Raw genomic sequence first — 12,406 nt, 5'->3', positions numbered from 1 at the left:
TAAATGTCACCTCCTTGGAAACAGTCTTAATACCCCCATTATTCTTACTCAAAGTGCCCTTTGCCTTGTCTTCAGTACATTCATCACACCTGGTATTGTGGTTTTCCTGTGTCTGTGTGTGTACGTTAATACTGACCCCACAGACCAGACTGTCAGCTCCCTGAAGGCAGGCAGAATGTCTGTTTCACTCATCTCTGTACTCTGTACTCCCCCACACCCCGGACACAGTAGATGCTTTAAAAAATATTTGTTGGTGGAAAGAAAGAGAGACAGAATGAGTTATGGATGCCTCTGGGGACTTCCTATGTGTTGGGAATTAATAAAGCCCCAGTTCAAACCTAGCATTTCTCTGAATCATCAATTTTACTTGATGGTAAGGAATTAGAAGCTCCATATCCACTTATTAATTGAATATTTTACATTACAAAAGTAATACATGTTCCTTGTCAAAATGCAATCAATAGGCATTATTTTTATATTGAAACAAACCCTGACACTACATGGCATAGAATGCAAAGTCGGCCTGACTGTTAAGGAGGAGAGATGAGGCTTCAAAGACATTTTGAGCCCCAGGGGTCCAGACTGCCTGTGGCACAGGGTTCTCCTCCAAGAGAGTTTGTTGTACTTAGATTACAGGGTCCTCTGACCCTGGGAATCTCTGATTCGGTCTGGGGCTGAGGCCACTGTGGGTGAAAGGCCTGGAAGGGTTGGAGAGGGTCTTGTCAGGTACCTGAGCTAATGTTGGTGTTCTGACTGTAAAACACAGGCACTGTGGGTCGGGCAGGCAGCTTTGTTAATAAGCGTGAGGACCTGGGAGCAGATCCCCAGAACCCATGTAACTAAACTGAATATGGCAGTGAACATCTCTGTGCTGGGGAAAGGGAAGTAGGAAGATCCTGGGAGATCGCTGGCTAGCCAGTGTAGCCCAATTGGCAAGCTCCAGGACCAGTGAGAGATCCTACCTCAAAGACCAAGGTGACAGAGACAGAGAGATCATAGTTTAGAGCACTGGCTGCCCTAACAGAGGACCTGGATTCAGTTCCCATCACTCACATGGTGACTCACAACTTTCTGCAACTCCAGTTCCAGAGGATCTGATGCCCCCTTATGGCCTCTATGGGAACTGCATGTAATAATTCCATGCAGGAAGAACACTCCTACAAATAAAATAAAAAACAAATTTACAATAACAACAAAAGCAAGAAAGAGGGTGAATGATTGAGGAAGACACCCACATGGAGACATGTGGTCTCCACATGCACACATCATACATGTCCATGTGCACCCATACATATAACTACACACATATGACATGTACACACACAGACACACACAGGCACACACAGACAGATACACGTGTACACACACAGACATACACAGAGACACACACATAGACACACAGACACACAGACAGAGAGAGAGACACACACACACATACACACACACACACACAGAGGCACTAACAGTGGCTTGATTCAGAAAGCAAATGCCGCTTGTCATATATGCAAGTTGATTGAGTCAGCATTTGTTGCACAAAACACACCCGGAATGGAATAAGAAGGCGGACCTGCATCCTCATGGATCTGGGTTTAAATCTTACCTCTGTGTGGGTGTCCTGGAGGAATGAAATGTTTTCATGGGGAGGCATGGTGAGGAGAGTACCAGAAAGAAACTCCTCTGGTGGCAAAATAACAAAAGTATCATCTGGAGCCTGGTGAGTTTATTGCAATTAACCCCATGGGTTTGGGTTGAAATCCCAGCTCTGCCTTTTTTTGTTGTTGTTGTTTATGTGAATTCAATCAATTCCTTGTCTCCCCCTAGTCTTGAGTTCTGAGACTACAAAAGGGGGTTCCCGGTGGTCATCTGTAAAGCTGACTGGTATGTTGGAATCTTTAGACTTTGTGACATGATGTCATCTACAAGGTCCGTGCTTGAGAACTGTGGAACTGAGTTACAGGAGACAAAAGTCACGAAGCCTTAAGTAAGCTGACCCTTTCATAGCTCTCTCCAGCCACACCTGCTTAAGAAGGTTGTGCAGCTTTTATTGAATACTGAGCCTCTCACGGAATTGCCTGGACAATATTTAAAACACTCTCATATTTGGCTTCAGCTCAGATGGAGTGAGTCAATCCTTGGGAGTTTCACGAGCACCCAGGATGCTGTCCAGGGCTTTGTGCCCGCAGCAGAGGGAGTTCCCACCCAGAGTACTCCAACCCCAGCCCGATGGCTCCACCGCAGCCTCCCCAGGCTCAAGTAGTCAGCCAGTAGCAGTCTGCTTCTAACTGGACCACTCTGCTCTTGTCTGCTTTTGGTCTGGGGCTCAAGTAGCGGAGACAAAGTGCTGGCAAAATGCACCTCAAGTCACTGCTCTGGGACCAGTGGTCTTGGACTTGGTAGACAGGCCATAGAGACAATGACACATCGACATATATGCTAGGCTACAGACAGGGCACACTATCTTTCTCTCCTTGCCCTAGACAGATCCAGGAGATCTTAATTTGAGTTGTATTAGAAACTCCTGGGGGAGCTTGCTAAAAGGTGAGCTGGGGGTCGGGGCTGGAGTTACTGACAGGTAGATGTGTGCGCATGCTCATAAATGAAGGGCCAGTATTTCTGGGGCTGGAGAGACGGCTCAGTGAGTGAAACTCTTGCTACACCATTGTGAGAACTTAGTTCAGATCCACAGAAGCTATGTACAGTCAAGTAAGGGGACAGTACCTGTAATGCCAGTCCTCCAGGGAGATGGAGACAAAGACAAGAGGAACCCCAAATTCCTGGGGCTAGGGCAGCTAGCCTGGAGGATACAATGAAGAACAAGAAACACTGTCTCAAGGTTGAAAGACAAAGGCCGATACCCAAGGCTGTCTTGACCTCTATGTGCATACTGTGACATTTGAACATTTGTATTCATATGCATGATTCACTACACACACACACACACACACACACACACTGGACAAAAGGAGGAGGAGCCAGTGCACACTGTGTTAGTGGCTTCTGTGTCACCAAGACCTCATGCCTGATAGGAATGACTTAAGGGAGGGGAGCTACATTTCTGCGTATACTTTCAGAGGTTCAGTTCTTCCTTGTTGGGAAGGCATGGGAGTGGCTCAGTGCGTTTGGAGTCTGAGGCAGATGCTGTTCCCTCCATCCTGGTCAGCAAAGAGAGAGAAACGACAGAGAGTGCATGACATGTGCTGTTGGTGCCAGTGGATCAGGAGAGAGAGTGATATCTTCCAGATACTCTGGGGAAGACAGAGAGATGGATGAACCCAAAGAAGAGGGGCCAGCAGTGGAGACAGACAGGGAAGTAGATTTAGCAAGCGATAAACAGGCAGGTGGGCACTCGGTGAGGGAGTGACCAGGAAGTAGGGCTTGGAGACAGATGGTCTATTGTAAAGTATGCAAATTTTGCACTTGCAAATTTGAGAGCTTGAGGCTTCACGGCAGGGTCGCCAGAGAGTCTGACGCACCACGGATTGGTCAATCACAGATCCAGTTTTCCAGTTTCCTTTTGGCCCAGAGGGGACTTTGGCCTTCTGCTCAGAGGTCAGACCTTCCCACTCCTCCTCAGCCCCAGGCATCTTTCCTTACCTCCTCTCTCACCCACTGGACTCTTCCCTCTTAGGAATGCCCCAGGTATGCCAGCCAGCCTTTTCGGTTCTCTGTGGGTGTCTCAGGCTTTGGCATCCTTCTTGTTAATGGTAATTCTGGGTTTGGTGTGGTGCCCTGCTTAACTCTCAGTGTACCCTTGTGTGTAATTTGGGTGGTGCTGGCAACAGATTCCCCAGGCTTCTTCCATTCCAAATAATAATTCTCTTAGACCCTCTTCTCTATCCTCTCTGCATCTTGTCTGTATCATGAAGTTTTTTCTAACTAATGCTTCTTGGTGTCTATGTCTTTATACCTAAAATATACACATCATGAGAGATACAGAAAACATGCACTAAATAGGGCGAGGCAGATGTACAAACAGTAGATATTTTCCTCTCCTGGGAAGCCTCCACCGTGGTGGCTCAGCTGCCTGAAGCAGCCTCTGGTCTCCTGTATCCTTAGCCAGTTTTGCCTGACTCTGGCCAGCTGGTCCGAGGTCACTCCAGGATAGAATATTTACCCACTACGTATTATGAAGCTGGGCCCAATGCCAGGGACTTTACATGAATTAACGTTTTCTGACCCTGAACAATCCTCCGAGGTGGGAACTATTATTATTCCGTTTTGTCCAGACAGGGAGGCAGCGATGGGGCTAACTTGTCTGTTACAACATAGCAAGAACGTGGTGTAGCACTCTCTGACCACCCCTTAAAGGGAGTGGAGGGAGTTTCTGCCTCCGAGGCTTGGCTCCCTAGTCTGCGTGCTCCCAGAAGGCAAAGGCTGTGCCCTTTGCTTCTCAGTTGACGATTTCAACAATGGGGATAGAACTCTGAGTTTAATAATGACTGCGCAGGTGGCCACCCACTGAGCTACACAGCCTATTCTTCCTCCACAACTTAATTTTTTTTTTTTTCCCCGACACACAGTTTCTCACTGTAGCCCTGTCTTCCTTAGAACTCTCTCTGTAGACCAGGCTGGCCTCACAGTCAGAGATCCAAAGGAGTGTGCCACCATACTCACTGGGGGGAAAAAATTAAAAATATTTATTTTATGTATGTGAGTGTTTTGCCTGCATGCGTGTGTGTGCATCGTATGTGAGCCTGGTAACTTTAGAAGTCAGAAGAGGGTATTGGATCTTCTAGAACTGGGGTTACAGATGGTCGTTAGATGCCGTGTGGGTGGTGAGAACTGAACTTGGGTTCTCTTGCGAGAGTAACAAGTATTCTTAACCACTGAGCCATCTTCCGCTCCCCCATTTCACCTCACTATACAGCCCTGGCTGGCCTGGGGTTTGCTGTGTTGACGATCTGGCTTTGCCCATGGTGATTGTCCTGTCTCTGCTGCTGATGCTGGGGTTGTAGGCAGGTGTCGCCACACTGAGCTTCTTGGCTCTGAGAGTCCCACTGAGACGCTCCAGGATTTGAACTATGTGACTGAAGCTGGCTTCAAACTTCCCATCCTTTGCGCCAGCCTCCAGAGTGATGGAATTACTGGAATATGTCACCACAGGAGGTTTCCCAACATTTACATTTTCAATTTTTTTTTTTTTTTAATTTTTGAGGACTGGATGATGGATCAGTGGTTAAGAGTCCTTGCTACTCTTCCAGAGTACTCAAACTCCGGTGCTCCACGCACAACCATCCTTAACGCCGGCTCAGAGGATCTAGCGCCCTCTTCTGTCCTCCAGCGGCACTTCCACACATGACATGCATAGGTAAATGAAAACAATAAATGTTAATAATAAAAAGGATACAGTAGCGAAAATATTTTGGAGGGCTCAGCAGCTAATAGCAGTTACTGCTCTATAAAAGAACTATAACTCCGATCCCAGGACCCATATGGGGAAGCTTACAATGACTGTAACTCAGGCTCTCTGTGGGCACCAAAGTGTGTGTTGAGTATGTGTGGAAACACACACACACACACACACACACACACACACACACACACACACACACACTCACCACACACAATCTTAAAAAAAAGTTCATCTTACTCTTTTTTTTTTTTTTTTTTTTTTTTTTTTTTTTTTTTTGAAAAAGTGTCATTGAGCTGCTCCTAACCATGTAACCCAGGCTAGCCTAAAACTTTTCATCCCTCTGCCTTCTGAGTGCCATGATTAAATGTGGGCATCACTCTTCTGTGAAACAGCCTTAGAGACTGTCCCTGCCCTGTGCCAGGATTCAGGCCCACGTGTTCTCATTTGCTGCTGCAATCCTTCAAAAGCTGGGGACCTGGGAGGCAATGCCTGGGACCTTGCTGGGCAGGAAGGTGAAATTCACGCATCAACACACGAAGAGGTGCCGAAGGTTGTCCTAGAAACCGGATCCTAGTTAAGTGCCTGAAAAGTAATTATAAACTCCAGAATATCTTTCAGCTGAGCAGGTGGCTGGAAAATTAGAAATCTATTCCTGAAACTCCTTCTGCTTTCCAGAAAGGCTAAGGTTACATTTCAAGACAGGGTGTACACAGGTGGCCTCGGTGGAGCGTGTGCGCATGTCCGGGCATCCTTGCGTGCCTGTGAGTCTACAAAGTGGTGAGGGGCCCCAGGGACCTGAACTGCTAGTCTCGGGGTGAAGCTAGTGCTCAGCTCAGAGCCGAGGCAGCACAACCCCCCCCCCCCCCACCTCGCCTTGGGTTGCTAGGACACCAGTGCTGAGGAGACGCCAACTGATTTGCTAAATAATTTTTCTTCTAATTAGGAATAATTAGACAAAGGAAGAAAGGGTGTTGGTAGGGGTGGACTTAGAGCTTGGAGACCCCCGAGGAGGAGTCATCCCGGCTTTGTAACTTAGGAGCTCCCTGCACCAGAGCCACGGCACCAGCCTCGGGGAGGGGTAGAGACCACGTTTATCAAGTGTCTGTCACCAGTCAGGCATTGCCTCTGCTGCCTGGTGTGCACGACCAAGTCACAAGGCAGGGAGGGATGCTGGCTTGTCTGCCCGTGATACCTCCATTGTTGGAAACCCGCAGGGCTCTCTGGGTTGTCCAGGCGTTTTCCATTTTCTGTTGTCGTACCCCCTTGTGTTGCTGGCTTCTTGCCAGCCTAGAGGACAGTTCTCATTCAAGGTAAGTCTTCGTCCCGTCCCTTCCCCCCATGCACGATGATACGATCCACCATGTTGCTGTGTGGTCCGTAAGGCTTTTTGTCCATCCCTTCATTTTCTCCTTTGTCTGCCTAGCCAGAATGCCAGATTCCTCAGGACAGGGGTGCACATATCAGACTCTGAACGCACATTTGTCAGATGAGTGCCACCTCTGTTTCATCAAAAGGAAGTCTCTGGCCTGTGGAGGTAAACCATTTGGCCAAGTGTTTTGGGACCCCAGTTTGACCTCCAGCATCTATAGAAATGGATGTGGTGATACAGGCTTGTAATGTCGACGGGGGGGGGGGGGAGGGGGGGGAGTCCGAGACAGGTGGGGTCCCTGTGACTTAGTCCACTTACTGAGTTCCAGGCCAGTGAGACACCCTGTCTTTAGATTAGAAAAGGAGAGTCAGCAAGATGTCCCCAGTAGGTACTGCACTTGCTGCTGAGGCTGACAGACAACCCGAGTTCGATGTCTAGAATCCACATGGTGGAAAAAGAGAACTAGCTGGCTTCCACAAGTCATCCTCCAACTTGTGACGTGTGTCCCTTCCCCCACAAAATAAATGAATGTAAAACAGCTACAGCAGCAACAATGTGGATGGCTTTTGAGGAATACCACCTGAGGTGGTCCTCTGGCCTCACACACATGCATACATGTGTACACACACACACACACGAAGTTTGAGGGGATCAGAGTCTAATGTTCTTTCCTAAGGTCTTGGCTCAGTGTGAATGTCATTCCCAAACTGCCCCTCTTCCAACACCCTGCTGCCTCTGGGTAGTCACAGCCTAGCCCAGGCAGTCTTTTCAAAGAGGCTGGTATGAAAGCCAAGGCCACAGGATCTCCTACCATCCTTAGATATGGGGAGTCCAGAGGATGGTGATGTGACAGGGTAGCCTAGTGGTTCCTGGAGTCAACCTGCTTGGATCAAATTCCAGATCCACTAGTGACCATTTTCGGGATCTTGGCTGGTCCCCAGGGTTCCCATTTGCAATAGGGGTTGATGGTAGAGCCCCTTGCAGCTCTTGTGAGGATATGAAGAGGTGATATCCAGGCAAAGTGGGAAATACCTTCTACCATATAGACTTCAGAAATCACAGTGTGACAAGCTGCTTTGATACTTTCCACTGGTGTCTGCAACACATCAAAGGCCAGACCACGCAGCCCTTTGAGTGTCTGGAATAAATTATTCATCTTGGCACCGGAGGCCTTAGTTCTTCTTCTTCTTTTTTTAATTTTTATTTTATTTCATGTGTATGGATCTGGAGAGATAGCTCATGGTTATATTTTATGTGTATGATGTTTTGCCTGCATGCATGTTGTGGGGTGTGTGTGTGTGTGTGGGGGGGTGGATGTGTATCACATGACTGCAGTCCCCAAGAGAGCCAGAAGAGGGCGCCAGATCCCCTGAGCCTGGAGTTTCAGTGGGCTATAAATGTGGGTGCTGAAAACCAAGCCTGGGTCATCTGGAAAGGTAGCTCCTTTTTTAAGGCTTTATCTTTTTTTTTTTTTTTTTTTTTTTTTTTTCGAGACAGGGTTTCTCTGTATAGCCTTGGCCGTCCTGGAACTCACTCTGTAGACCAGGCTGGCCTCGAACTCAGAAATCCGCCTGCCTCTGCCTCCCAAGTGCTGGGATTAAAGGCGTGCGCCACCACTGCCCGGCCTGAGTAATCTCTTTATCCACTCAAACTTTGTTGTCTGTCTGTCTGTCTGTCTGTCTGTCTCTGTTTGTGTACTCGGGAATGAACTCAGAGTCTTGCATAAGTTCTATTAGTGCCCTATACTCCCAGGCTTAGAGGTCTTAACAGTTCCGCTGTTGGGAAGCCTCAGGAGCTAACAGATATGAAAGAGCCTGTGTTGTATAGCGAGAGGTTGACAAAGAAGCTGTTGCTGAGATACCTAGGCTGCGTCTCTTACAGACCAGGGAGGCTCTCTTGGCCTGTCATGGTTCCCTCGAATGCAACAGTGCTAATAGGATCATGAGTCAGGTACCAAGTTGTTCTCCTCCTCTTCTTCCTCCTCCTCTTCCCCCTCCTCTTCCTCCTCCTCCTCCCCTTCTTCATTTCTGTGTTTGGTTAGAAGCTCACAAAGTACAGTCATTTGTTGTCTTTTGCAAGCACATAGTTGGCGGTCAGCATGCACCTGTTGAATGAATCAATGATCTCATTTAATGACCCTTTACAATGTAGTATCCTCATTTTATAAATGCTAAAGGTAAGAAAAGATGAAGTCTGCTCAACGCCGTAAGTTAGCGGAGTCGACGCCAAGGTTCTTGTGAAACTCTTGGCTCTGCTTGTTTCAAATAGAACCCTCTCCCCACCCCATTTCTCCCTTCCACTGCTGTTCCTTCCAAAACTAAGATGTGAACAACTGGACCCAACTCTATGCTTCTGTCGCTCCTTCCTGGAAACGTGACCCTGTTGCAATGGCCGGCTTCCTGCCCTTGCCTCTCTCCATCAGCTGAGAGCTGTATTTTCCAGCTATGAGATTATGTTATTTCCCTGGTCCAGTGGTTTCTTATCACTGTGGAAGGCCATCAGAATCCATTAGCGTGGCCTCCAGATCCTATGCAATCTGGCCACTGCAGTCCCTCTCTGCTTACTCTCCTCCAGCCGCAGTCCACCCACCAGGGTCATCCCTACCCCAGGGACTTTGCAACTGCAGTGCATTTGGTGTATAGGGTGGATGCAATATGGCCACTGAGGGATGGATTCTACTTCTCCACCCCCTTTGAATCTGGGATGGTCTGTAATTGCTTGAGCCACTAAGATAGTAGAAGAGACCCTTCCTTCCTTTTTGAATACAGTTACTGTACTTTGAGGACGCTAGTACAGCCCACTGCGGACTGTTTGGAGGTTGACTGAGCCTCCCACATCGGTGGCTCTAGGTGAGCCCCCAGAAGAAAGCTGTCCTGTCAGGTCCTATGTGAGTGAGCTCTGTTGGGTGGCCATCGTCCTGTCCCTTCTGAGCCCTCTCGACTGATGTTATATGAAGCAGAGATGACATGGTCCCACTGTGTTCTGTTAAAGTGTTAAATCCAGAGCTCATGATGGTTCTCAGGTACTACACCTAGGGGTGGCTTATAACATAACCGAAGTGAAACCCTGCAGTCTAAAGCCCTCTCCCCACATCTTCGCCTGGTTTCTGTTCACACACCCTCTCCAGCACCCCCTCCCAACTCCAGCCAAGTTTTGGAGGCAAATTTCCTGACCAACTCATCCTAGGAAGTGTCCCCCTGTAGCTAATGGTTTTCCTTCATGCTTTCTTCCTCTCTTACTGTGCCTACATTCTTTTTGCTGTTTGGACATTGTCCTATCTCTAAGCCATTCGCCGTTTGTCCATGGAGGTGGCGGGGCAGGCTGAGGATGGAACACTCTGGTTACCTTTATTTCTCCTCTCTCTTCTAATGCCCAAAAAACTGAGGACAGGCTGCAGGGTATTCACAGCTGGGACTCATAAGGGCTCGCCTGCCATAGCGGCACAAGGACAGGGCTTACTCCACGGTTCCCTGATAGTCCCCAGAGTACACATGTACTGGACTCGTCGGCTTCATGAATGTTTTGTGTCCTTTATTTTCAGATGCCTGTAGAAACAAATGGTAACACATGTGGCTAAGACAAGGACAAATGTATTATCTTCCATCTCCACAGGTGAGAGGTGCAGAGTGCGTGCACTGGCATGCTCGGTTCCCTCTGAGAGAACACATCTTCTTGCTATCTCTACAGGGACCTTGTGATGACATTGGCTAACCCACTGTAACCTTCTCACCGCAAGATCCTTTGTTGGTTACCTGCCAGGAAACAATCACAATTTTTAGTGATTAAGTTTGGACATAAGGCTGGGGAGGTGAAGACCCAAGCTCAGATCCCCAGAACCTATGAGAAGCTGGGCACGGTAGTATGCTCGTGTGATCCCAACATTCTTACTGTGAGATAGGAGGTAGAGACCAGACAATCTCCAGGCTGGCTTAGCTTAATGTATGCCGGAGAGTCGGGGTGGGGCTGGGGGTGGGACAAGAAAGTCTGTTTCAAACAAGGTGAGAATCAGCCTGAGGTTGTCTTCTGACCTTACACCCACACCCACACGCATAGGCACACACACACACACACACATGCGCACACCAATGTATGCACACAACCCCCTCTGTGGGCATCTGGGGGTGGGAGCTGACTACAGAGCTATTGTCCAGCTGGCTCTTGATCCCTGCCCCACCTCCTTCCTGACCTTTGGGCTTTTCAGCATTGAGATGTGCCTTTCCCACAGCTTTTAACCATGGGATCTATGGGATTGAAGGACTTCTTTTTTCTTTTTTCTTTTTTCTTTTTTTTTTCCCACGAGATGACGCGGGAGACGGGAGAGAGAGCGGGACTCGAACCGGCGCACCAAGAGACGGGGCGCCCTCTGCAGGCGGGAGCCTTAAGGGCCGAGCCACCGGCGGTTCGCTGAAGGACTTCTTTAAATGTACTGTTCTGGTGGCCTGGTGCACTGCACTGTTGGTAAGCACTGATAGACAGGCACGTTTGGCTAACATGTCCATGCAGGTTCGGTATTTGTACTGGCTGGTTTTGTGTGTCAACTTGACACAAGCTGGAGTTATCACAGAGAAAGGAATCTCTGTTGAGAAAATGCCTCCATGAGATCCAGCTGTAAGGCATTTTGTCAATTAGTGATCAAGGGTGGGAGGACCCATGGGAGGGCCCATTGTGGGTGGTGCCATCCCTGGGCTGGTAGTCTTGGGTTCTATAAGAAAGCAAGCTGAGCAAGTCAGGGGAAGCAAGCCAGTAAGTAACATCCCTCCATGGCCTCTGCATCAGGTCCTGCTTCCTGACCTGTTTGAGTTCCAGTCCTGACTTCCTTTGATGATGAACAGCAATGTGAAAGTGTAAGCTGAATAAACCCTTCCATCCCTAACTTGCTTCTTGGTCATGATGTTTTGGGCAGGAATAGAAACCCTGACTAAGACAGCATTTAAAGAGAATTTGAATCAAGGGTGTCTGAGGTCTATTTAGAGAGTTCTATTTGATTTCCAATGGGCCTGGCAGTGGTGTCACAGCACTGGGGAGGCAGAGGCAGGCAGCTCTCTGAGTTCAAGGCCAGTCTGGTTTACAGAGTGAGTTCCAGGACAGCCAAGGCTACACAGAGAAACCCTGTCTTGAAAACAAGCAAGCAAGCAAGCAAACAAGCAAGCAAACAAACAAAAGATTCCCAATGGACAAAGGCGCACTAGTTTGTAAATCACACTGGGCACCTACTGGCTCTCAGAGAGACCCTCCCCAGGTCCCTCCCTGTGCTTTAGTCACCATGGTGGAGTAATAGCACAGATGAAGTGCTGAGAGCCTTTCCCCATTTGGGCCACTTACATTTCTGTCAGAGACATTTGGGTAAGACACTGGTTAAGACATGGATAAGCCTAGAACCTTGGTGGGTGGGAAGGTCTTTAAAGAAAACAGGGAGAAGGCTCAATAAGGGGACTTACAAGAAGGGGGCCAAGGTGTGGAAAGATCCCTCAGATCCAACATCTAATCTCTTCACCAGTTGTGACACGGATCTGTGTGTGAGGCAGCACCTTACGAGCTTTCTAAAGTCGCAGGCCATAGAGCCCACTGGAGAAGGTACCACCACTCACCCTGCTTCCTACAGGAAGGCACAGAGAAGATAGATTGCTCAGGACATGCAGCTGGTGGGGATCAAGTTGGGATGGAGTTCGGGCTGTTTGCCATCG

The 12,406-nt window shown here is 48.5% G+C and overlaps 1 long non-coding RNA gene across 1 annotated transcript; it reads left to right on the top strand.

Annotated features, from left to right (window-relative positions):
* The first annotated feature begins 10,261 nt into the window (after nt 1-10,261).
* Nucleotides 10,262-11,587, top strand: LOC143442202 (uncharacterized). Its single transcript, XR_013110213.1, has 3 exons — nt 10,262-10,334; nt 11,023-11,180; nt 11,499-11,587. It is a non-coding gene; the product is annotated as an uncharacterized LOC143442202 (long non-coding RNA).
* The last annotated feature ends 819 nt before the right edge of the window (nt 11,588-12,406 follow it).

The sequence above is a fragment of the Arvicanthis niloticus genome, chromosome 5 (genome assembly GCF_011762505.2).
Source record: "Arvicanthis niloticus isolate mArvNil1 chromosome 5, mArvNil1.pat.X, whole genome shotgun sequence".
In the NCBI taxonomy this organism is placed as follows: domain Eukaryota; kingdom Metazoa; phylum Chordata; class Mammalia; order Rodentia; family Muridae; genus Arvicanthis; species Arvicanthis niloticus.
Note: the sequence above shows the minus strand (reverse complement) of the source record. Positions and strands in the feature narration are given on the sequence as shown.